The sequence below is a fragment of the Rhinatrema bivittatum genome, chromosome 1, assembly GCF_901001135.1.
Source record: "Rhinatrema bivittatum chromosome 1, aRhiBiv1.1, whole genome shotgun sequence".
In the NCBI taxonomy this organism is placed as follows: Eukaryota; Metazoa; Chordata; class Amphibia; order Gymnophiona; family Rhinatrematidae; genus Rhinatrema; species Rhinatrema bivittatum.
The window spans coordinates 369,483,990-369,511,413 of NC_042615.1; the positions used below are offsets into that span (position 1 = coordinate 369,483,990).

Consider the following 27,424-nt stretch of genomic DNA (forward strand, 5'->3'; position numbering starts at 1 on the left):
ATTGTAACAATTTTCAAAATCCCACTTATTCAATAATACTTTATTCAAGTTTGCTTTTGATTGATTAATATGTTATGAATCAGTTTGGGATTAGATTTTATCGGGCAGATTTTAAATGCCCTGCTCGCGTAAATCCACCCGGATTTACGTGAGCAGGGCCCTCGCGCACCGGCGCACCTATTTTGCATAGGCCGTCGGCGCGCGCAGAGCCCCGGGACGCGCGTAAGTCCCGGGTTTTTTTTAAGAGGGCGTGTCGGGGCGTGGCCAAATGACACGGCATTTCGGGGGCGGGATGCGGCGTTTCGGGGGCGGGACGTGGTGTTTCGGGGGCGGGACGGGGGGCGTGGTTGAGGCCTCCGGACCAGCCCCCAGGTCGGATGACGGCGCGCCAGCAGTCCGCTGGTGCGCATAGATTTATGTCTGCTTCTAGCAGGCGTAAATTGAGGGACAAAGTTAAGGGGGGTTTAGATAGGGCCGGGGGGGTGGGGAAGGGAGGGGAAGGGAGGGAATGGAGGCAGGCTGTGCGGCTCGGCGTGCGCGCGCGCCGATCCAGGATTTTATAAGGTACGTGCGGCTATGCGCGTATCTTATAAAATCCAGCATACTTTTGTTTGCGCCTGCTGCGCGAACAAAAGTACGCGATCGCGCTCTTTTTTAAAATCTACCCCACTGAATCTGATCTTTTCTGTTTTTATTTGTATTTTTAATTTCATTTAATGCCATACTATTTTAATTTTGATATTTGTTTTATATTTTTGATAATGGTTTATGTATATTATTTTGTACATCACTTCGGGCCTCAGCAGAAGTGATTAATTAATACATTTTAATAAACATACAAACATAAACATAAAGTGTATTTACATGCGTGAAACCCAATTGTAAATATGTAAATGCTGTCTAAAATCAGGCCCTCTCTTTTTTTTACCTGAGGCAGTGGAAGGTAAAGTGACTTACTCAAGGTCAAAGAGTGGCAGTGAGGTTTGAACATTCTTTTCCCTGGTTTCTAACCTGTTGCTCTGAGCACTCGGCTACCCCTCCACTCCTGTTATAAAATAAATGGAAAAATATTTGAGACCAGAATGCATATTGCATTTGACTTACTGATTATTGTTGCAGGGTTCAAGAACATTCTCTGTAAAAGAAGGAATGACCAGTGCTTTGCAGTGCAAACGGTTCTTGCTCCTTCATATAAATTAGCAGGACATTTTTAAAAATGTCATCTTACATGTTGGCCAAACCAACTTAATTTTTATGTTGGAATTCAGTGACCTCAGTGTTTGAGAATTAAACATCTGAAATGAGACAATTTAAAGTCAATGACCTTATCAACTCAAGTCAATTTAATTCTAACAGAAGAAATTTGAATTAATTATATTCATAATACAAATGTGGCACAGTCTTTATGTATGTAAAGAGGGGAAAAGTGTACTAACAACAATGGCATGAAGACTTTAAGGCACCAAAAAAGGGGCAAATAACTCCAACTACAGTGGCATAAACACCCCAGTGCATAGATTGAGGTGTAAGGCAGGAACAAAAGTGGCATCAAACCCTCAGTGCACCAAAATATGGGAAAAGGGCATCAGCAGTAGCAGCATCATAGAAATATAAGACATGTCATGCTGGGTGAGATCAAGGTTCATCGAGCCCAGGATTCTGTCTCTGGCAGTGGCCAGTCCAAGTCATATGCACCCAATAGACCCCCAATAGTTCACCTATTTCTTTTATCTTACTCCCAGGGATAAGCACTGGCTTTCTCAAGTCTACCTAGCTAATAAATGTATACGGACTTTCCCTTCTGGAGCTTGTCCAATCCTCTTTTGAATCCCACTATGTTAGTTGACTTTGACTACATCCTCTGGTAAGAGTTTCCATAGCTTGATTTTGCGCTGAGTAGAAAAAATACTTACTATGATTTGTTTTAAATATGCCAGTTGCTAGTTTCATGGGGTGTCCCCTATCCTAGTATTGTTTGAAAGGGTAAATAATCATTACTAATTTACCTATTCCATCCACTAATAATCATATCCCCACTCTGTCATCTATTTTCCAAACTAAAGAGCCCTAATATGTTTAGCCTTTCTCCATAATGGAGCTTTTCCATCCCCTTTATCATTTTTGCCACCTTCTCTGTACCTTTTCTATGTCCACTATGCCTTTTTTGAGATGGGGCAACCAGAACTCCATACAATACTCAAGATGCGTTGCATCATGGATCTATATAAAAGCATTACAATATTCTCAGTTTTGTTATCTATTCCTTTCAAATAATTCCTAATATTTTATTTGCCTTTTCAACTACCACACACTGAGCTGAAAATTTCAAGGTATTGCCCACAAGGATTCTGTCATCTTTTCTTGGGTGGTGACTCCTAACATAGAATTTAGCATCATGTACTTGCAATTGAGATTAATTTTCCCTGCATGCATTATTTTGTCCACATTAAATTGTATTTTCCATTTAGAAGCTCAGTCTCCTAGTCTCACAAGGACCTTCTTCAGATCTTCACAATCTGCTGCTAAATTAATGACTTGAAACAATTTTGTGCTAACTGCAAATGTGTTCACCACACTCACTGTTTCTTTCTCCAGTTTATTTATTAATATGCTAAAATAGCACAGGTCTCAATACAGACCACTGGGTAACTCCACTAATGACCTACCTCCAATAGAAACCTGACCATTTAGTCCTTTTCTCTGTTTTGTGTCTTTTATCCAGTTACTAAATCACAATAGAACACTGCCTCTGATGCTATGAACTCCCAATTTCCTGAGGAGTCTCTCATGAGGGACTTTGTTAAATTTCTTCTGAAAATCCAAATATGCTATATCAACTGGCTCATGTTTGTCTGCATGTTTATTTACACCCTCAACAAAGTAAATAGGTAAAGCAAGATTTCCCTTTGCCAAACTAATTTTAAATCTCCCCATTAAACCATGTCCATTTATATTGCACAGTAATTTTTTTCAAGAATTACTTTTACCATTTTGCCCAGCACCAAATAGATCACCCCATAACCCTTTTAAAAAAATTGGTATCACATTGGAAACCCTCCAGTATTCTGGTACTATGGGTATTTTAAATGATAGTTTGCAAATCAACAGAAACAGATATATAATTTCATTTTTGAGTGTGGAGTGGATACCATCCAGTCCTGGTGATTTTTTTTCATTGGTCTGTCAATATGAATTATTAAGTACTCCAGTTTCACAATGATTCCATCAAGTTACTCGGAGTCATTACTATAAAAAAATATTTTCAGTATGGGGATGACCCAACATCTCCTCCGTAAAGAAAGAGACATAGTAACATAGTAATGAGAGCAGAAAAAGACCAAATAGTCTGACCAGTCTGCCCAGCAAGTTTCTGTTAAGAGTAATAACTGTTTCTCCATGTAGGTTATGCCTAAACTTTATGTTAAGAGTGAATGTGATTTGTACTAGGGATGTGAATCATGTGCCCGATCGTCTTAACGATCGGGTTTGGCTGGAGGGAGAAAAAAACTCTGATCGGTGGAGATTTGAATTGGAATCAGTTCCGATTCACATCGTTAATTTTTTTAGTGAAGCCCGACCCTTTAAAATTGACCCCTTACCTTCCCCCACCCTCCCGAACCCCCCAAAACTTTTTATGAGTACCTGGTGGTCCAGTGGGGGCGCGGGGACCGATCTCCTGCTCTCGGGCCATCGGCGCCATTTTGGCTGCCACTCAAAAAATGGCGCCGATGGCCCGATAAAAAAAAACCCCACCCGACCCTTTAAAAATGACCCCTTAGCTTTCCCTACTCTCCCGATCCCCCCAAAACATTTTAAAATTACCTTGTGGTCCCGGGAGCGATCTCCTGTTCTCGGGCCGTCGGCTGCCACTCATAAAGATGGCGCCGATGGCCCTTTGCCCTTACCATGTGACAGGGTATCCGTGCCATTGGCCGGCCCCTGTCACATGGTAGGAGCATTGGATGGCCGGCACCATCTTTAAAGATGTCATCTGCCATCGGCCCAAGGATTCACCTATTTACATTCCTTTCCAGCTGAGTACCCTCTCTAGTACTCTGCTGGTTCTGATTGCCAACTCAGCAGTCTATATCATAACAAAATTGCTAGTTCCGCCTACGGAGCATATCAGATTGCTAAACTCCTTCTTCCACGGGAGCCAGTCCCTAACCGATTCCAACTCCGCATGGTGATTCATAACAGATTGCTAACTCCTCCCACTACAGGAGTATTCAGGAGCAGATTACAATAGATTGCTAATTCCTCCTCTCTGGAAGAGCAAAACCTAACAGTTGTAATGCATGTTAAAAATGCATGTTAATGTGATTTTCTAATGCACTTTTAGTAAATAGGTCACTACGTATTAGGGATGTGAATCGTGTGCCATATCGTCTTAACGATTGAAATCGTGTGGCAGGAGAAGAAAATCGTGTTTGGCACGATTATTTCGTTGAAAAATCGTTAAAAATCGTTTTTTCCGGGAGTTAGTGCGCACTAACAGAAATTGATACAATTTGACACTTTTCAGGTCAGTTAAGGTCAGTTTAGGAATGAATATGTATTCCTATTGGCTGCCCTCTTATTTATTCATGTTACCAAGGTTCCCACTGACAGTATATGGGGGATGGGAAATGGAAACAGTTGGTAGCTTGACAAAAAAAGTAATGTGATCAGTCAATGTGACTAGAACTTGTGCTCTAACCCTGATACCAGGGGTGTTGTGATCTTCCTGCACACAGTGCCCTAACCCTGGCACCAGGGGTGTTGTGATCTTCCTGCACACAGAGCCCTATCCCTATTAATACCAGGAGTGTTGTGATCTTCCTGCACACAGTGCCCTATCCCTATTAATACCAGGAGTGTTGTGATCTTCTTGCACACAGTGCCCTATCCCTATTAATACCAGGAGTGTTGTGATCTTCCTGCACACAGTGCCCTATCCCTATTAATACCAGGGGTGTTGTGATCTTCCTGCACACAGTGCCCTATCCCTATTAATACCAGGGGTGTTGTGATCTTCCTGCACACAGTGCCCTAACCCTGACACCAGGGGTGTTGTGATCTTCCTACACACAGTGCCCTATCCCTATTAATACCAGGAGTGTTGTGATCTTCCTGCACACAGTGCCCTAACCCTATTAATACCAGGAGCGTTGTGATCTTCCTGCACACAGTGCCCTATCCCTATTAATACCAGGAGTGTTGTGATCTTCCTGCACACAGTGTCCTAACCTTGACACCAGGGGTGTTGTGATCTTCCTGCACACAGTGCCCTATCCCTATTAATACCAGGAGTGTTGTGATCTTCCTGCACACAGTGCCCTAACCCTGACACCAGGGGTGTTGTGATCTTCCTGCACACAGTGCCCTATCCCTATTAATACCAGGAGTGTTGTGATCTTCCTGCACACAGTGTCCTAACCCTGACACCAGGGGTGTTGTGATCTTCCTGCATGCAGTGCCCTATCCCGCCTGCATTACTAGTGAGAGGCTGGCTTCACAGACAGGGGGGAGCTTCCTGACCCTCACTCCTCCCCTCCCCATGTCCCAGCCAGTGAATGGTGTGTGGGTGAGGGGGGGGGGAGGATGGTGAAGGGTGAGACAGCTCCTTCCCTGCATTACTAGTGAGAGGCTGGCTTCACAGACAGGGGGGAGCTTCCTGACCCTCACTCCTCCCCATGTCCCAGCCAGTGAATGGTGTGTGGGTGAGGGTGGAGGGAGGATGGTGAAGGGTGAGACAGCTCCTTCCCTGCATTACTAGTGAGAGGCTGGCTTCACAGACAGGGGGGGGGGGGGCTTTTTGACCCTCACTCCTCCCCTCCCCATGTCCCAGCCAGTGAATGGTGTGTGGGTGAGGGGGGGGAGGATGGTGAAGGGTGAGACAGCTCCTTCCCTGCATTACTAGTGAGAGGCTGGCTTCACAGACAGGGGGGAGCTTCCTGACCCTCACTCCTCCCCTCCCCATGTCCCAGCCAGTGAATGGTGTGTGGGTGAGGGGGGGGGGGAGGATGGTGAAGGGTGAGACAGCTCCTTCCCTGCATTACTAGTGAGAGGCTGGCTTCACAGACAGGGGGGAGCTTCCTGACAAAAATAACAAAAATAATAAACAAACAAGTTCTAGTCACATGAGTGATGATCATCACGTTACTTTTTTTGTCAAGCTTCCAACTGTTTCCATTTCACATCCCCCCAACCATTACCTCAGTGGGAACCTTGGTAACATCAATAGATAAGAGCACAGCCAGCCAATAGGAATACATATTCATTCCTAAGTGACCTTTACTGACCTGGGAAGTGTCAACACTTTGTTTCATTTTCTGTTGGTGTTCGTGAGTTTCCAGTTCCATTTCCCATCCCCCCAACCATCACCTCAGTGGGAACCTTGGTAACATCAATAGATAAGAGGGCAGCCAGCCAATAGGAACACATATTCATTCCTAACTGACCTTTACTGACCTGGAAAGTGTCAATTTGTATCATTTTCTGTTAGTGCGCACTAACGGGAGTTAGGGAGTTAGTGCGCACTAACTCCTGTTAGTGCGCACTAACACAATTTAACGATTTTTAACGATAAATCGTTAGAATTTCTATTGTATTGTGTTCTATAACGATTTAAGACGATATTAACATTATCGGACGATAATTTTAATTGTTGAAAAACGATTCACATCCCTACTACGTATGATATACATGCTTCAGAATTGGAGAGAATGCTTCCAGGAGTATAATGTATGAAGATAGAAGGGTTCTATCATGGCACTGATTCTGGAAATACAGGGTAGGTGATGAAATGATGGTGCCCTTCTATGTGAGAGATGAGATTTTAGTAACCAGCATTCTTAGTCTTGCTGTCCTGTGTTGAATTGGTTGCAAAATTGTGAATCCAGGCTTCAGGATTGCATAGCATGGAAGGGAAAGTTATGTGGTTAGTACCCTGTGAATGCTATCCTTTCATGGAGGGAACAGCTGTAAATGAGGAATGTAAAATAAAAATTGTGTAAAGTTACTTTTTTATCATTTGGACACATGCTCATCTTTCATGCCAGTAGATGTTCATGAACTGTAATTTGCTAATGCCTTGACAGATTATCTGACTACAAAAAATGTGTTTTTGCATATCTGAGAGAACTGGAGTTTCCCCCATAGTAGTCTATGGAGCTGGGGCAAATACGATTTTCAAGATGTATGGAAATAAAGTGAAAGCACATGATTGTGGATTCTTGCTTTTAGTTCTTGTTGATGTCATAGCTTTTGCATGCTTAATCCAGGCTACTGTCCTTTTCTTGAGGGAACTAGCATCAACTGAACGACGTTGCACTATATGTCCAAAAGACATGATCGGGATATGCACACTACAATGAAGCAGTCAATGCATTCCATGGCTTGGAGCAGGGTGGGCCAAACATGTCTTGTTATATGCTCAAAATTGCCCAATTTGATGCTACTCATTCATTCCACCATGTTGTCTCTGCCCTATCTTTAAATTTGTTTGTTTTTTAATTTCTGGCCCTTTCAGATAGCTGTTTGCCATGGTCTCTTTCCTGGTTTCAAATTTGAGTGAAATTTACCTACTACAGTCAATATTCAATAGAGATGTGCTTCGTTTTTTTCTGCCGGGTCGTTTTTTGACTTGGATACTTCGTGGTAAGTTTCGGGTTTTCTCGTTGCGTTTTTTTGAAAAATGCAACGAGGAAACCCGAAACCGGGCCAAAAAACGAAACGGCAAAGGAAGCTTAAAAAAAACCCACCCCAAGCATTTAAAATCAGTTTTCTACATAAATACAAACTACCCCCCCATCCCGATCCCTCCCCAAGACTTACTAAGTACATCCCTGGTGATCCAGCGGGGTCCCGGGTTCCATTTGCCCTCCGTGCCTGTGCTACTGCAAGCCGTGCTCTTTAAAATGGTGCCGAATAGCCTCTGAACTACCATGTCACAGGGGCTACCGGCGCCATTGGTCAGCCCCTGTCACATGGCCATCGGCGCCATCTTGTGCTCCTGTCATGTGACTGGAGCTGACCAATGGCGCCGAAAGCCTCTGTGATGTAGTATGGGCAAAGGCTATCGGCGCCATTTTGATTACTGGCAGCCGACAATGAAATCGCTTTCGGACCCCCGCTGGACCCCCAGGGATTATTGGCAAGCCTTGGGGGGGTCAGGAGGGGGCTCTTGACCTCCCCAAGGCTTGCCAATAATCCCTGGGGGTCTAGCGGGGGTCCGAAAGCGATTTCGTTGTCGGCTGCCAGTAATCAAAATGGCGCCGATAGCCTTTGCCCATACTACGTCACAGAGGCTTTCGGCGCCATTGGTCAGCTCCAGTCACATGACAGGAGCACAAGATGGCGCCGATGGCCATGTGACAGGGGCTGACCAATAGCGCCGGTAGCCCCTGTGACATGGTAGTTCAGAGGCTATTCGGCACCATTTTAAAGAGCACGGCTTGCAGTAGCACGGGCACGGAGGGCAAATGGAACACGGGACCCCGCTGGACCACCAGGGATGTACTTAGTAAGTCTTGGGGAGGGATCGGGATCAGGGGGGGGGTGTTGTATTATAGTTTATTTAAATGTTTGGGGTGGGTTTTAATTAAAAAAAAAAAAAAGTGTCCCTCTCCCCATGCAAACCCGAAAAAACGAAATTTCCACAAAATTCGGGGAAAATTCTTTTCGGGTTTCGGGGCCTCCGAAACCACAACGAGTTAGGAAATTTCATTGAATTTCCTAATTCGGGTGAAAAACGAACCACATCTCTAATATTCAAAGGCATTTTAGCCAGATAACTTGTCCAGCTAAATAAGTAAGGGGAATTTTGGGTGCATGCCTCAACAGGGATCAGTTATAGCAGGAAATGTACCTGGCAAACTCCAATATTTGGAGTTAGCCAAGCTTTTAGGATATTAAGGATAATTCTAGCTGGTCTCAGGAGCAGACAAAAATATCCAGGAAAATGTTTTTATATAACTTTAAGCTTAACTGTCTATATTTAAAGAATAATGCCAGCTAGTGCCCACAGAAACAAAGAGAAGAAATGCAGGTCTTGTGACCCAAGTGCCCATGCCCCTACCCCTGTAAGGCCAAGCTTGGTTCTGGTGGCCTGATCCACCCTCCCTCCTAAAGACCCCTAAAGAAAGCTTGAAAGCCTGTGCTGTGTATTGGCACACTGCTACCACCCCTGCCACTCAAAGGTGTTAAAAATTACTTACCTTAAGCCCCTACACCTATGCTCTGGCCCCCATGCTTCCTCATCAAGCCAAACCTAACACGTTTATGCCAGCTGGACACCTCCAAACCCCTCAATGTGGAAAACTCAAAGCTAGCATCAGGCTCTCTGTGCATCCAGTGTAGCTCTGATAGAAATGTTGGTCATTAGGTAATGAAAGCTACCAGTGTTGCTGTCAGAGTTCGATTTGACAGCAATACCGGTAACTTTCCTGACCTACCATATTTCACAGTGTATAAGTCGCACTGGTATATAAGTCACACCCATCTTTAAATAGGAATGTTGCTGAAAAAGTTAGCAGATAGATTATACTAGTGTATAAGTTGCACCTCTTTGCCTTGCGTGAGACTGAGAGACAACTGCAGCAGGAACATGCGCAATAAGTGGATGGAGAATGCATGGCTGACATAGTTGAGTTCAGGAGGCTGCACAGAGGGAACGATAAGGAAATACTGCACGACTGAGAAAGAGACAGCAGCTGGAGGAGCATGCACAATAGGCAGGTGGTGAATGCACCACTGACATGGTTATATTCGGGAGTCCGCATGGAGGGAACGGTAAAGAAACGCTACGAGACAGAGAGAGAAAAAAAAATAACAGATAGGTCACACTGGTGTATAATTCACACCAACAATACTGGGGAAAAAAACATGACTACCAGAAAATATGGTATAGTATTACTACATGCAACAAATGTGAAGTTATGCATTAAGATGCAACAACCCAAGAAATAATTACAATATAGGGGTGAAAATCTAAGCTCGAAAAAAGAGTGGAATCTGGGGGTATTGTATCCGATGATCTTAAGGTGGTCAAATAGGTGGATAAGGCAATGTAGAAAGCTAGAAAGATGCTTGGGTACATAGGGAAAGGAATGGTCATCAGAAAAATGAAAGTGATATTACCCCTGTATAAATCCCTGTTGAGAACTTATTTGGAATACTGTGTATAGTTCTAGAGACCATATCTTCAAAGGATATAAACTAGTTGGAGTCAGTCTATAGGGTGACCACTAAAATGGTCAGTGATCTTCATTCTAAAGTATATGGAACAAACTTAAAGATCTAAACATGCATACCCTAAAGCAGGTTTGTCCAACTCCAGTTCTTGAGAATCACAAACAGGCCAGGTTTTCAGGATATCCACAATGAATATGCATAAGATAGATATGAATGGACTGCCTTCATTTTATGGAAATCTATCTCATGCATATTCATTGTATATATCTTTAAAATCAGGCCTGTGTGTGGCTTTTAAAGACTGGCACTGACCACTCCTAGAGAAAAGGCAGGATAGGAGAAAGATGATAGAGACATTTAAATACCTCCAAGGTTTCCACACAGAGGAGGCTGGCTTCTTTTAAAGCAAAGGAGGCTCTAGAATAAAAACTGAATAGGGTAACAAACAGAGATGCACATTGCTTAGTAGATCTAGAAACTATTCTTAAGAGCAACTTGCAATGGCTTTGCATGATGATAGTTTAAGACATGAAATCAGAATGCATCTTATGAACCAGCCTATTCTGACTTTTCCAGATTTGTTGTAAGCAGCCATATTTTGGCTGAAGAGAAAGAATGTTCTTCTCCCCTGGAAGATAAGATGCCATCTACCAGAATACTAACTTGAGGATGAAATAAAGGAATGTGAGTCTAGGAAGTACTGAGTCCATTCCTGGGCTGGTAAAATGGAAAGTCTCAGAAAGATGATGGACAGCCTTTGTAAACAACAGCAGGAGAGACTTGGACAACAACAAAAGTTATTCAACACGTTGCATCTGAGTAGTACCATTGCTGCTGGAAATACCTACAGGCCAGCTAATTATGGGATGCAAACATAGGAAGGCCAGAGATGTTGAGGGGATCTTCAAATTATCACAGACCCCCTCTGCGAAACAACTGAGTCAAGCTTATGTGTTACAGACTCCAAGAGCACAGTCATGAATGTGCAAGTGAAAGGCAAGTGCCTGAACTACAACATACAGCAGCAGTACAAACTGGACAATACCCTTCATTAAAGCACATGGAACAAATAAAGCTGAAAAGCACTGGTGATCATCCCAAAAAATCAGGAAGTACCACCCATCTCTACAGAATCCATGACACCAAGAACATCGGAGGTGAGATAGCAGACCTCCATGATTTCAACTGTTGATACAGAATTTAGACTGAATAAGAAGAAAGAATCTGCATTTGGCAAAAGCTCACTATTAGAGAGTAAGGAGGTGAATCGTGTGCCCAATCGTCTTAACGATCGGGTTCGGCTAGAAGGAGAAATAAATCTGATCGGTGGTGATGTGAATCGGAATCGGTTCCATTTCACATCATTAATTTTTTTTTAGTGAGGCCCGACGCTTTAAAATTGACCCCTTACCTTCCCCCACCCTCCCAAACCCCCCCAAAACATTTTACGAGTACCTGGTGGTCCAGTGGGGGCGCAGGGACCAATCTCCCGCTCATCGGCGACAGCCAGCCAGTGCTCCTACCATGTGACAGGGGCCGGCCAATGGCACGGATATCCTGTCACATGGTAAGGGCAAAGGGCCATCGGCGCCATCTTTATGAGTGGCAGCCGACGGCTTGAGAATGGGAGATCACTCCCAGGACCACCACTAGACCACCAGTTAATTTTAAAATGTTTTGGGGGGCTCGGGAGGGTGGGGGAAGCTAAGGGGCCATTTTTAAAGGGTCGGGTGGGTTTTTGTTTTATCGGGCCATCGGCGCCATTTTTGAGTGGAAGCCAAAATGGCGCCGATGGCCCGAGAGCGGGAGATCGGTCCCCGCGCCCCCACTGGACCACCAGGTACTCGTAAAAAGTTTTGTGGGGGTTCGGGAGGGTGGGGGAAGGTAAGGGATTAGTTTTATAGGGTCGGGGTGGGTTTAGGGGTTGTTTTGGTGTGCCGGTTTTCCCGCCCTCCCCCGATTTATGATTTTTCACAATAAATCGGGGGAATTTCTATTGTATCGCGACTCTTAACGATTTTTGACGATTTAAAAAATATCTGATGATTTTTTTAAATCGTCAAAAAACGATTCATATTCCTATTAGAGAGTCTTATTAGAGGAATTAAAACCAGAAGCTATGTAGATATGGGTTCAGATATAACAACCATCACTGTATCCTATTTTCAAAAGCATTTTGAAAATGCTCCACCTATGGAAGATGCTAGCTGGCTAAAACTGACAGCTGGAAATGGTAGGAATTTATTGGTATTGGGCTGCATAGAAATAGATATTGTCTGTCTCGGGCCAGGTGCTGCCACAGAAATATATTTTTTATGATTGAAGACAATAGCTGGCCTGTTAAATCAGTGGCTGAGAATATCCCTGAAATATTAGGGATGAATATTTTGAAAGATCTGGAAGGCCTATTCATTGAATTGCGTACCTTCCCTGACAAATCCTTCAAAAAGAGTATACATTTTCAAAATATGGTCTGATATTAAGCACCAGATATTAGGGAAGGGAGGCTATGTTAAACTAATGGGAAGTCATAGCATTTGCTATCAGTCATGATTGAAAACTTGGTGGAAAGAAAATGCACACACCTTCAGCAGGTGCTCTCAGGTCAAGTGGCAATCACCCATATCAAGTCCGCTTCCCTACCTTCAACCATAATTGTGGCTTGTGCTGTGACAAACCCTACATAAGCCAGAATGTCTGTCAGACTATTGAATCATGGATCAGGTAACATCCATCACCAAATGTAAGACTGGCTGAAGTAATTATCCCAGAAAAAATTCATCCTGTTGTACCAATTGCTTTTTAAAACTCTAGTAGCTTTGTGAGAATAGAGAAATGCCAAGGTGTAACATCCAACCAAGTAACCACTAAAGACAACCATGTAGAGAACCCAGTGAAAGCCTAGTGGAAGAAACTGAAACTGAAAATAAATCAAAACACATTGAAATAAATGTTGCTTAAGCAGAAAGCAATATTCTCCATCAGCAACTCAGATATTGAATATACAGAGGCAGTGCAACATGCCATCAATACTGGAACTGTCACTCAAATTAAACAGATAACAAAGGGTTTCACCCCACGATTATGAAGAATTTAAGTAGTATGTGAATAGACTTGTGTCACAAGGCTTTTTGAAAGAAAGTAATTCCCTTGGCCCTCACTGGTTGTGATTATAAAGAAAAAAGATGGCAGCATAAGATTCTGCTGCAATTATAGAAAATTAAATAAAATAATCATCAAAGATAGACACCTTCTGTCCAAGATTGATGAATCCGTGGATGCTCTCAGTCAGACATCCCTCTTCTCTTCACTGGACTTGACTTCTGGATATTTTCAGGTGGCAATGAAACCAGATGATCAGCAGGAAACAGCAGTGACCATGCTCTTTGGCCCATTTTAAATGGACAAGAATACCTTTTGACATTTTTAGGGCTCCTGCTATTTTCCAGCACCTGATGGAGCTAGTATTACTAGAGGTGTGCATTTGTTTGCAACGTATTGGCAATCTGCAACGTATATGGCCATATTCGTTGTATTCGTGGAGAAGCGAAACATATCACGATTCCCACGAATACAACGAATCTTCACCGAATTATTTGGCCTTCTAAAGGAGCAAATTTAAACAAAACCCACACCCTCCTGACCCCCCCCCCAAGACTTGCCAAAAATCCCTGGTGGTCCAGTGGGGGTCCGGGAGCCATCTAATGCACTCACGCCGTCGGCTGCCAGTATTCAAAATGGCGCCGATAGCCTTTGCCCTTACTATGTCACAGGGGCCGAACAATGGCACCGTAGCCCCTGTGACATATTAAGGGCAAAGGCACATGGTAGGAGCACAAGATGGCACCGGCCATCCATTGCTCTTACCATGTGACATGGGCCGACCAATGGCACCGGTAGCCCCTGTGACATAGTAAGGTCAAAGGCTATCAGCGCCATTTTGAATACCGGTAGCCGATGGTGTGAGTGCAGTAGATGGCTCCCAGACCCCCGCTGGACCATCAGGGAGTTTTGGTAAGTCTTGGGGGGTCAGGAGGGTGGGGGTTGTAGTTAATTAAATTTTAGCCGGGAAATGAATAAGAATGGAACGCATGAACGGATCGGGGTCCCCCCTTGCCGAATGCAACTTATCTGCCACCCCCCCACGAACACGAATACCGAATGTAACATATGCGGTCTCTCTGCACATCCCTATTAAGTAATTACATTTTTTACATCCAGTTCCTCAATCTAGATGATTTTCTTGTGTTCTCCAAAGACTTTGAATCTTACTTCCAGAGGCTGGACATTGTTTTCCAGAAATTGGCCAACAGGCCTAAATTGAATTCCTTCAATTTCAAGCTGCAGTTCACTTCAGTGCACTTTTGGGCAAATTTTAAATGGCTGGCGCGCGTAAAAAAACGGGGGTTACATGCGTGGCTGGGCCTTGTTTGCATCGTGCGCATTTTCAAAGGGGCCCGGCCATGTGCATGACTCCTGTTACATGCAGAAGTGCTAGGCCGAAGGAAATGGGTGGTCCAGGGGATGGGAGGGGCTGGGCTATAGGTGGCCGGTACAGCAGTTATTTGGGAGTGAGTGCATGTGTAAGTAAGCAACAAAATAAGAAAATAACAAGGAAGAGAAAGGATTTCGGGGATGGGGAAGAGAGGGGAAGGGGAAGGGAGGTTATGGTAGGTGGTAAGGAAGTTCCCTTCTAGTCTGCTCCTTAAGTGGAGTGGACTGGGAAGGAACTGGGGAAGGCCGGGATGCGTCACCATGTGGGAATTGCGAAAGTGTTTCCCCCTTGCACATGCCGCATATACATGTACATGCGGATTATAAAATCCAATGCGCATGTGCACATTGGATTTTATAACATGCATGCGCACTAATCTGAAAATCGGGGTCCCCTGAAAAAAAAAGCCCAAACCGAGGGAAAAACGAAATTTCCCACGGAGGGCCGAATACGAAGCCCAAACCGAATGATTTTCCCACTGCACATCTATATGTTGCTTGCTTATAATAGCCATGCCATTGCTCTACCAGCTGCTCTCACATTTATGCCATGTTTTGGGCAGGACTCAAAACTGCTGCATGATCTGCACGCTAAAATGGAAGATGAATATAGCACATTGAAAGACAAGGTCAAGTTTCATAAACATTGCTTACTAACTGCATGCAAGATTGCATCTCAGTCTAATAAAAGGTTCCAAATAAGGAAGATGTATTTTGACCGAAGGGGAAGGGTGCACACATCTGTGTGTGGCACTGGGTGTTGTTAAGGAATCACAGATGTAAAGGGAAATATAAGATCTAGGAAACCTTGGAAATGACTCCCTATGGGGCTGTACAGGTTTTGGAATCAGAGGGGAGCATTTATCCATTAAAATCACCAAATGAGACAACTAAAATGATACATAAGAATGAAATTCAAATCAGTCTATTTCCTGTAGAAGAAAGCACAAAAAGAAGAAAATAATAAAAGGTTGATTAATAGCGGAGATCTCAAAGATAGAGGAGGAAAATGGTTCCTTTTAAAAAATGAAGGACAACGTAGGGCTTCACATCATTAACCCTACACAGGGACCTTTGTTTTTAGTTTCTATTTTACTTTGCTAGGAATTTCAATGTTATAACAAAAAAAAATCAGTATAAAAATGATTTTGATATAACACACAGGAAAAAAAAATGAGTGGAAAAGTTTTCCTGATACTCAGAAGGGAGAAACTTCAATTTATTAAACCTCATCTGTTTAAAAAAACAGAATTTTCCTCATATTACAATAATAATTAGCTATATGTGAACTCAAATAAATTGCAAATATGTATGAAAGCAATGTAAATTATTTTCTTTTTTTTTCAGGTATGTGAAGCTGGAAATCATTTCATCAATGTTGCATTAGTACATCAAAGTAGTCCAGGTTTGTCCTTGTTTTTCCTTCCTGTTATATGTTCTCTTATGATAATTAATACCTTTAATATATTTTATAACAAGTCAGTAATTTCTGGATAATAAAGAAATATGAATCTTGTATGGTGATAATTAATAACCTCCTTCATATTTAAGTAATGAACAAAAAATGCATTAGCAACAATTTATGGTATTTCAGCTTGAGAAAATTTGCCTTAATTATTGAAAGCAATAATTCCAGAGGTTGATTTGAGCATCTAAATTATTTTAATGAATGGCATTTATTGGCAATGAATGCTAAATGCATAATCTTCATGAAAAAATTGAAAACAAACACTACAAATTTTTTATTTGCATTTGAAAATACAAAACCAAGAAATTCATCTTGTAAAGAAAATAACATAAAATATGAAACATTAACTTATAAAAAGTCCAGTGACAAATGATAAACCTATCTATTACTAAAGTCTACCATTAAAAGGTAAATTTTGAAAGCCCAATGCACACCAAAATTAGGGGATATGCGAATATGTTGGGCCGGGGTGTGCTGAGTGGATTTTAAAAGCCACCCAGATAAGTGCATATTTGTTGAATGGCGCACAAAAGTTTAAAAAAAGAGGTGGGCTGAGCATGGGTGTTCTGGGATTTTATCATGAAATTTGCACATAAATATTCCCGTGCACGTCGGGGTCCCCTGCTGAATAACTTTGCTTCTGCTTTGGTTGACGTGTACGTTAGAAAACAAAAAAATATCTAGGCAGATCATCTGGGTTTTAAAGGTCAGGCTAACAGGGGGGGAGGGAAGCTATTAAATGAGGGGGGTTTGGAAGAGCTATTCCTTAACTGGGTGCACTGGGAAATAAGTGGGAAACCTGGAAATGGCGTCAGCACAGATGACTTGTAAAATCCCCCCACTTACATGGTAAAAGTGGCATTTGCATGCAGACATGCCTCTACTTAAAACTGAGCGCAAATTTGAACACAGTCAGGCTATTTTATAACATGCATATGTTATAAAATAGTTGTGGCCCTGGATGCAGGCCAACAAATGCATGCACATGTGTGCCCCATGCCAGTTTAAAAGTTACTGTCCCTGAAGGCAGGAGAATAAAACATTTATGCACAGTAAAAATTACTAAAGAAATAAGTAAATAAAACTTTAGAAGCAACTTCTCTTTATATATTAAGGAGGATATATCAGGAAGACTCCTGAAACTACTCAAACATCATCACTTTCCAGGTATAGGAAAACTATTGGATCATGAAGAAACTTTAAGGACTATATTCAGACACAGTCTGGATACCAAAGTTAGTCAGATCAATGTATCCACCTAAGGGCCTCATTTTCTAAAGTATCGCAGGCCTGCGATACATTAGAAAATTGCGCTACTCTGGGGTGGGGGGGTCGGGCGGTGGGGCGGTCCTGTGCTAGCCGGCAGCGATCGCACCGCCGCGGTGCGATCGCTGCCAGTATCGCGCCCAATAACTACACCATAGAAGGTGTAGTTATTGGGTGCGAAATAGCGAGCGAAAAGGGCCTTACCTTTCCGCTCAGCGCGCCGTCCTCACGGAGTCAGTCTGGTCATGCTCCCGACTCCTCCTCTTCCGGGGCCGACTCCACCCCAATTTCAGTAGTGCAGGCCTGCGCTATTTTTGCTAGCTATCGCAGGCTTGCGCTAACAGCGCAAGCCTGCGATAGCTTTGGAAAATGAGGCCCTAAGTTTGGTATATTCAATAGTGCAGTCACACTATTGAATATAGCCAGTTATCTTAAAGTTAGCCAGCTAAACATAGCCAAATAACTTTAGGATAGCTCTTTGTCCCAACCAAACTTAGGCCTAGGTTCATTATTCTGCTATATTTATAGCAGAATGACGAGTCGAGCTAAAAAAAAGGGGGTGGGGGTACCTACAGTACTTGAATGTAAACCGATGTGATATCTCAGATCAAATGTCGGTATATAAAATAATTAAATAAATAAATAAATAAATAAATAAATAAATTGTGCAGCCGCAGTGGCAGCCAGGCCGCACACGTTTGCATCCATAGCACAACGGGAAGAGATGTAGTTATTTCCCACAGTGCTGCCAGCAATAATGTATAAAATTTGTAACTTATCATTAAAATTTTCCACTGTACCTGAAGACTGGAGGATAGCAAATGTAACCCCAATATTGAAAAAGGGCTCCAGGGGCGATCTGGGAAACTACACACCTGTTAGCCTGACTTCAGTGCCTGGAAAAATAGTGGAAAGTGTTCTAAACATCAAAATCACAGAACATATAGAAAGACTTTGTTTAATGGAACAAAGTCAGCATGGCTTTACCCAAGGCAAGTCTTGCCTCACAAATTTGCATCACTTTTTTGAAGGAGTTAATAAACACGTGGATAAAGGTGAACTGGAAGATGTAGTATACTTGGATTTTCAGAAGGCGTTTGACAAAGTTCCTCATGAGAGGCTTCTAGGAAAAGTAAAAAGTCATGGGATAGGTGGCAATGTCCTTTCGTGGATTGCAAACTGGCTAAAAGACAGGAAACAGAGTAGGATTAAATGGACAATTTTCTCAGTGGAAGGGAGTGGACAGTGGAGCGCCTCAGGGATCTGTATTGGGACCCTTACTTTTCAATATATTTATAAATGATCTGGAAAGAAATATGACGAGTGAGATAATCAAATTTGCAGATGACACAAAATTGTTCAGAGTAGTTAAGTCACAAGCAGATTGTGATAAATTGCAGGAGGACCTTGTGAGACTGGAAAATTGGGCATCCAAATGGCAGATGAAATTTAATGTGGATAAGTGCAAGGTGATGCATATAGGAAAAAATAACCCATGCTATAATTACACAACATTGGGTTACATATTAGGTTCTATAACCCAAGAAAGAGATCTAGGTGTCATAGTGGATAACACATTGAAATCGTTGGTTCAGTGTACTGCAGCAGTCAAAAAAGCAAACAGAATGTTGGGAATTATTAGAAAGGGAATGGTGAATAAAACAGAAAATGTCATAATGCCTCTGTATCGCTCCATGGTGAGACCACACCTTGAATACTATGTACAATTCTGGTCGCCGCATCTCAAAAAAGATATAATTGCGATGGAGAAGGTACAGAGAAGGGCTACCAAAATGATAAGTGGAATGGAACAGCTCCCCTATGAGGAAAGACTAAAGAGGTTAGGACTTTTCAGCTTGGAGAAGAGACGACTGAGGGGGGATATGATAGAGATGTTTAAAATCATGAGAGGTCTAGAATGGGTAGATGTGAATCGGTTATTTACTCTTTCAGATAGTAGAAAGACTAGGGGGCACTCCATGAAGTTAGCATGGGGCACATTTAAAACTAATCGGAGAAAGTTCTTTTTTACTCAACGCACAATTAAACTCTGGAATTTGTTGCCAGAGGATGTGGTTAGTGCAGTTAGTATAGCTGTGTTTAAAAAAGGATTGGATAAGTTCTTGGAGAAGTCCATTACCTGCTATTAAGTTCACTTAGAGAATAGCCACTGCCATTAGCAATGGTAACATGGAATAGACTTAGTTTTTGGGTATTTGCCAGGTTCTTATGGCCTGGATTGGCCACTGTTGGAAACAGGATGCTGGGCTTGATGGACCCTTGGTCTGACCCAGTATGGCATTTTCTTATGTTCTTATGTTCTAAAACGTTATTGCTTGCAACATTTCAGGACATAACCCCACCCAAAACCCACCTATACTCCTCCCCTTCCCCTAATTTGAATTGTTCCACCTTTTTGCAGTCGGTGTTGCATATGGTAGGGTTTTATCGCAAGAGATAAGGCCCTAAAGCATGCGATAAGAGCATATTATGGTTAGCTGGTAGAGCTAGCTGGTTAAATTAACTGGCTAACTAACCTTCCAGTTACACTCCTGGAATGCTCCTAATTTATCTGGCTAAATTCTAGCTGGCTACATTTGCCGGATAAGTGCCCAAATATTCATTTAGCTGGCTAACTTCTGAGTTAACTGGCTAAATGTTTCTGAATATGGATCTCTTAATCACTTGGAAAAAAAGAAAGTTGAGCTGGTTCAAAAAATCTAACCAAGCATTTGCTTGGGAATTCCATGAGAAACATATAACAGTAAAATCTGTCTCCACCTTTTTTTTTTAGTTCTTTATTTATGAATTTAAGAATTTAAACACAAGATACTTGTTACAGAAAAAGGGAGGATTATGCCAAGTCAAGTAGATATCAACATCATATTTAAAAATATATATAAAGAAAGAATCATATTCAGGCATGTTCCTACATCAAATCATAAGGAAATGTGGGACCCAAGAAATTAAAGAAAATGAGCGATTCATTCTAAAATATATGAAGAAAGAAATAAAGAGACTGAAGACATCATAATTCCAAATTAACTCTTCATCTTAAAAAAAACTTCTTGAGCATGAGAATCCAGGAAGAATCAAATAGAGTCATTTTTCAAATCGCATTATGGCGTATTTGGATACAGAAAACACCTTAACGCATGCGGAAATGCCTCAATGTAAGCAATAAGTGCCATAACACATGGCACAATGCAAATTTTTAAAAGGGGAGGGATTGGGGTAGAGTCCGGGGAGGGATTTCCAAATAAAGTGGGCTGGCTTCGTGAAGCCATAATGTACATCATTGAACAGTTTTAAATAACTATACCTTATTAAAATTGCATTAAGCTGTGCGATGTTGTGCTTTTTGTCCATAATACAATTTTTTTGCAAATTCTGTTTTGGGCATTTTTAGGCTGGGGGAGGGTCAGAGATGTGGGAGGAGAGAAAAAGATAATGAACCTCTGGGGTGGCATCATAGTAAGCAGCTATTTATGAAACTATAGGAGGCCCACCTAATAACTTGAGGTGAGGTTTAGGTAGTAGTGTAGGGGTTAGAGGATACTTTTACATGCAGTGTGAGATGTACGAACAGAACAGTACACCCTTGTGAAGATTTTATGCCCATCAGAGTAAGGAAACTCACACAAAGATGTGATTCGTATAATGTTCACTCACCCTAGCTTGATGCTTCATCTAACTCCCTCAACAAAGCCGAAGCAGAAATATGAACAGTAGCAATAGTAGCAGTGTTCTCAGGCTCCGGGATCTCCCTATCAATCACGGGAATCACCAGCCTCAACTCCGGCATCCCAGGCATCCTGCAGAAGGGAGCGTGGTGGGTTCACCGGGACTCAAGGATGTCTCATCGGCCCATGGCATCGGCTTTTGCTCACCGTCAGCATCTGCAAGGGCAATCATATATAGAAACATAGAAATGATGGCAGAAGAAGACCAAACGGCCCATCCAGTCTGCCCAGCATGCTTCACACTCTTTTTTTTTTTCTCTCATACTTATCTGTTACTCTTGGCTCTTTGTAACCCTTTGGTTCTATTTCCCTTCCACCCCCACCATTAATGCAAAGAGCAGTGTTGGAGCTGCATCTAAGTGTAATATCTAGCTTAATTAGTTAGGGGTAGTAACCGCCGCAATAAGCAAGCTACACCCTTGCCCATTTGTCTACCCAGACTATGCGACTCAGTCCCTGTTGGTTGTTGTCTGTATATAGATCCACTTTTCTTCATTCCCCCTGCCGTTGAAGCAGAGAGCTATGCTGGATTTGCACGAAGTATCAGACTGTCTCCCCTGCCGTTGAAGCAGAGAGCTATGCTGGATATGCACGTAGTATCAGACTGTCTCCCCTGCCGTTGAAGCAGAGAGCTATGCTGGATATGCACATAGTATTAGACTGTCTCCCCTGCCGTTGAAGCAGAGAGCTATGCTGGTTATGCATTGAAAATGAAGTATCAGGCTTATTTGGTTTGGGGTAGTAACCGCTGTAACAAGCAAGCTACTCCCCACTTTTTGTGAATTCAAATCTTTTTCCACATTTCCTCTTGCCGTTGAAGCTTGGAGCAATGTTGGAGTTGCATTAATCATGTGTATGTTTATTGAATAAGGGTATTATCTCCAGGTAGTAGCCGTCATTCCCGCGAGCCACCCGCTCTTCATTCACGTCCTCTAGATTTTATGGATCCACAGTGTTTATCCCACACCCCTTTGAAGTCCTTCACAGTTCTGGTCTTCACCACTTCCTCCGGAAGGGAATTCCAGACATCCACCACCCTCTCCGTGAAGAAATACTTCCTGACATTAGTTCTGAGTCTTCCTCCCTGGAGCTTCAAATCGTGACCCCTAGTTCTGCTGATTTTTTTCCGACGGAAAAGGTTTGTCGTTGTCTTTGGATCGTTGAAACCTTTCAAGTATCTGAAAGTCTGTATCATATCACCTCTGCTCCTCCTTTCCTCCAGGGTGTACATATTTAGATTCTTCAATCTCTCCTCATAAGTCATTTGATGAAGACCCTCCACCTTTTTGGTCACCCTTCTCTGGACCGCCTCCATCCTGTCTCTGTCCCTTCGGTATTGATACATATTAGTGCAAAGAATCTTTCAATCCAAGGCTGGGGAAAGCCCGATGAAGGAGAAGTCTGGACCGGCTCCTTTAGTTTGGTGTTCCTCTTGGTATTCAGCATCAAGTAATGGATAAGCAGGTAAAGAAGAGAAAGCTCTAACCCAGCCTTTCAGTAAGCAGCCATCTTGAATGCCATTCTCCACCTTTTTTGAGTAGCTTTTGCTACATCAGGAGATATTCTAACCATCATTTTCTCAAACAATTCATCTCTGTGCTAGAAGAGCAATCTATGGGGGTAATTTTCAAAGGATTTACATGCTTAAAACTTGGTTTTATGCAGGCAAATGCACTTACAAGCATGTAAGTGGACATTTGAAAATTGTTATGATATATGCTATTGAACTGACAATTTTTACATGTATAATTGCACTTAGGGATGGCAGTTATCAAAGGGGCATGCAGGTATACATTTATGCCTGTGTGTCAGTATGCGGCCAGGGGTGCTGCAATTTTATAACATGCATGCACATACCGATGTATATTAGAAAATAGCATAGGCATGTATATGTGTGTGTCTATATAAGATACCAGTGACCTTATTTCATCTCTAGGTCTAATCTCATGATCAGGCCTTGGCCTAGACCCAAGCTCGATGCAGGGCCTCAGCCTAGGCTTGGACATGACACCAGGGTTTAGGCCAGGGCCTAGATCCAGGTCCAAGGATCCTCTTTTTTCTGCCATTTTTTTAAAATAACAGCTTCTGCTTGGAAGACACACCAAAGTGACTTCAATCCTTCACCTTCCTCTTGAACAGAAGGCACTATTTTGTTGTAAGGCCATCAAAATGAAAGGCCATACATCAAAATGGTGCCCTTTGGTAAGGAGTAAGACCCTAGAAAGAAGTTACTCCAGTTTTTCCTACAGATATAGGATGTCATTTTAAAAGCATGGCAGAAAAAAAGGATCCTTGCAGTTGGATTCCCAAACTCTGGGCCTGGGAATTGGTATAAGCCTCAGTTGAGACTGAGGTCCCAGCGACAAGACCTGGGCTTTGGGCCAGTCTCAGCATTGGATCTGGGCTTCGGCTTATGTCTCAGTGTGGAGACCCAGCTTTAGGCCAGGGCCTAAGCCTTAGCTTAGGCCAAGACCACAACATTGCAAAATGGCCTCTGGGCTAGGCCTTGGCATTGGGCCTGGGTCTAGTACCAGTCTCAGTGTACAGTACCCAGAATTTAGGTCAGGTTCCACCATTGGGCCATCGGCCCCTATGACATAGTGAGGGCAAAGGTAGCGCCGGCGCCATTTTGACTACTGGCAATATGGCCCGAGTGCAGGAGGTCACTCCTGGACCCCCGCTGGACCCCCAGCGACTTTTGGCCAGCTTGGGGGGAGCCTCCTGACCCCCACAAGACTTGCCAAAAGTCCAGCGGAACCATCATATCATCAAAATATAAATGCACTGGATCACTCTTTCTAGGACCCCTGAAAATATGGAGCATCTCTGTCTTTGCAACATTCAGCAATAGAGATGTGAATCGTGTCCTCGATCGTCTTAATGATCGATTTCGGCTGGGAGGGGGAGGGAATCGTATTGTTGCCGTTTGGGTGTGTAAACTATCATGAAAATCGTTAAAATCGTGAGCCGACACACTAAAACCCCCTAAAACCCACCCCCGACCCTTTAAATTAAATCCCCCACCCTCCCGACCCCCCCCCCCCAAATGCTTTAAATTACCTGGGGATCCAGCGGTGGTCCAGAACGGCGGCGGTCCAGAACGGCCCCCTCAATTGAATCCTGTTGTCTTCAGCCGGTGCCATTTTGCGGCCATAGACAAAAACGATTCGACGCAGGAGGTCGTTCCGGACCCCCGCTGGACTTTTGGCAAGTCTTGTGGGGGTCAGGAGGCCCCCCCAAGCTGGCCAAAAGTTTCTGGGAGTCCAGCGGGGTTCAGGAAGCGATTTCTTGCCGCGAATCGTTTTCCGTACGGAAAATGGTGCCGGCAGGAGATCGACTGCAGGAGGTCGTTCAGCGGCGGTCCGGAACCCCTGCTGAACGACCAAATTCCTCCCCCCCCCCCCCCCCCCCGAAAAGTATATTGCATTTGCTGCATGACTCTGAAATCCTTAATGCTGAATGAAAGAATCTGTGATCAGTAGGGATTTCTTCCCCCTAACCCTACCAAAGAAAGGTGACTTCCTCCACAAACCTCCTCTCAGCACCATCATAACCTTCTCCCAAAAGTGCCTTCATTCACCAATGGGGTGTGAGGGTATGGGGAGGAGCTAATGGCACTCTTAGGAGGTGACCTCAGTGTATCCTTGTGTGTGTAAATACTTACAGGCAGATTTCACTAGGGAATCTAGGAACAACCAAGCCCCACTTAGACCAGACCCATGCTCCATCCCTGTTTTAAAGACCAAATGTTGTGCACCTACCAGGAGATATGCACATACTCATGCACTTTTAAATATCTACATGGTGTGTGCTAGTCCAACTTATGCCCATATCTTTCAGCATTGGCATGTGTAGGGCTTTTAAAATTCACCTTTTAGTGTACATGCTATCCTTTATTGCATAGCTTCCTTTTATATATCTCGATCTATCTAGAAAGAGCGACATCTTTTCTATCTATATATATGAAAAACAGTGAAATTAAAACTAGATCTGCACTGTATGGACATAAAGATGAACTGTAAATATTTATATACAAAGGAGTAGATTTTGAAAACTAGCGCGTGCACGTCCATGTGCGCGTGCTACCGGAGTGCGCATGTTATAAAATCGGGGGTGGGCGCATGCAAGGGGGTGCACATTTGTGCAACCTGCACGCTGACGCCCGCTGCCTTCCCCAGTTCCCTCCCAGTCCACTCCAATTTAGGAGCGGCCTGGGAAGGAACTTCCCTACCCCCTATTCTAACCTTCCTACCCCTTCCCCTAACCTTACCACCCCCTACCCCTAGCCTAACCCCCTCAAATCCTTTTCTTACCTGTTGTACCTGCTTCGAGCAGGCGCAGGTTGTATGCTCCGGCATCCTGCTGGCACATGATCCCATCGCACAGCAGCAAATGGCCCTTGAGCCATGCCCCTCCCCAACCCCTCCCTGCCCCTTTCCTGAGGCCCCAGGACTTACACGCATCCCGGGACTTTACGCACTTGGTTGGGCCTTTGAAAATAGGCCCAGCGCGCGTAAGGCCACCTATGTACATAAATCCCCTGGATTTACGTGAGTAAGGTTTTTAAAATCTGGCCCAAAGTTAAGAGGTGACCTTAGCCTATCCAAAATTCCCTTTATCTTTTCAATTTCAGAAAATTGAACAATATTATACAGCAAGAATATTTTCTATGCAGTTGCTAATGTTTCTTAGTGCATGGTTTACAAGTACTTTTATCACAGTGCCAAACTTATATCAACTTATTATTATTATTTGTTTTTTTTGCACTAGCTGTAAAAATGGTTGATATGCCAGTGTGTTTGGCATCATTTGAACATAATCAGGTTCATTTGAGTCCTGAGAAAAACTGATTTATATAGCTAAATTTCTTCATAAAAGGATCATGTGAAATCTAAAGAAAATTACTAAATGACATCATACATTAAGCAGAGAATGGAGAAAAAAGAAAAATGGTTCTTATTAGTTTATATTTTCAGAGGTCCATATTAATTTATGTTTTCTGAACTAGCAAAAGGAATCACTTTCAATGTGATACAGGCAGAATTAAATCAAATATTTCTACTAGCATTAGAGGATGGAATCTGTCATCATATTAGAAAAATAAACGTTGAATATTTACCAGAAAAATAAAGCCACCATTATTTCATTTTTCTCCTCAGGAAATAGAACCTGTTTTCCAGGTCCAACCTGTAATCCATTCACATGGTTGGCTATGCTAGTATCTTGTCCCAACTATACTTATGAGGTAAGATAATCCAAACCCATCAATTGTGTTTAAATCTGTTGCTTAATCCCATGCATTTGAGAGGGTTTCTGTGCACCACTAAAAGTAAAGTGCTATGGTAATGTGTAATATTACTACACATGCAAGAAGACATGCAACATGAGATTTCAAGATGGAACCCATTAGTTGATGTACAGTTATTAAATATGATGTTGATTTGCTGGTTGTAACTTGCTAGAGTACAGTTTTATTTAGGCATTTAATTAATATTAATAAATAAATACAAATATTCACTCCCCCATCTCTACAATGTTTCCACTGTTTGCTATTCCATTGAGTTCAGTAAAGTTGACAGCTTATGAAAGTCCATTTAATGTAACAGAATTTCCAGTCAAATTTGTACATCTCTATCTATTGCGAAATCTTGAAAATTTTCAGCATAGTACTAAAAGTCCTTGAAAATTAGGGAAAGTACTGCCAGAGATATAACCTATTTCCTGTTCAGATTAGCACATGCTTTGGAGACAGATTGAATCACTCATGTTATTTATTTAACATTGCTTCCATTAGTCTTTTTATTTGATTTTTTAGAGCAGAGTTTCTCAACCCAGTCCCTAGGACACATCTAAACAGGCTTTCAGGATAGTCACAATCAATATATGCATGGAATTGATTTGCATATGAAGGAGGCAGTGCATACCAATTTATCTCATGCATGTTTATAGTGGCTATCCTGGAAAATTGACTAACTGTGTCATTCCTGAAAACTGGATTGAAAACCCCTGTTTTTGAGTATAATTTTGAAAAGGACTTCCGTGACTAAAACAATATTTTATGCAGATAAATTGCCTTTTTCAAAATTGCCCACCCAATGGGGCAGATTTTCAAAGGGGCGTAACTTTGCCAACAAAGGTAGGGAGGGGTTTATATAGGGCTGGAGGTGTGGGTTAGGTAGGGGATGGGAGGTGAAGGTGCCGGGGGGTGGAAGGAAAGTTCCCTCCGAGGCCGCTCTGATTTCGGAGCAGCCTCGGAGGGAACGGAGGCAGGCTGCGC

General features: G+C 42.8%; 1 protein-coding gene and 1 long non-coding RNA gene across 2 annotated transcripts in view; both read left to right on the top strand.

Annotated features, from left to right (window-relative positions):
* LOC115091072 overlaps positions 1-26,331 on the top strand; it is a 71,774-nt gene extending 45,443 nt beyond the window's left edge. The window contains exons 3-4 of the long non-coding RNA XR_003856604.1: positions 16,018-16,075; positions 26,307-26,331. This is a non-coding gene — a long non-coding RNA (uncharacterized LOC115091072). The remainder of the gene's footprint in view (positions 1-16,017; positions 16,076-26,306) is intronic.
* TECRL (trans-2,3-enoyl-CoA reductase like) overlaps positions 1-27,424 on the top strand; it is a 423,008-nt gene that overhangs the window by 344,730 nt on the left and 50,854 nt on the right. The window lies entirely within an intron of this gene.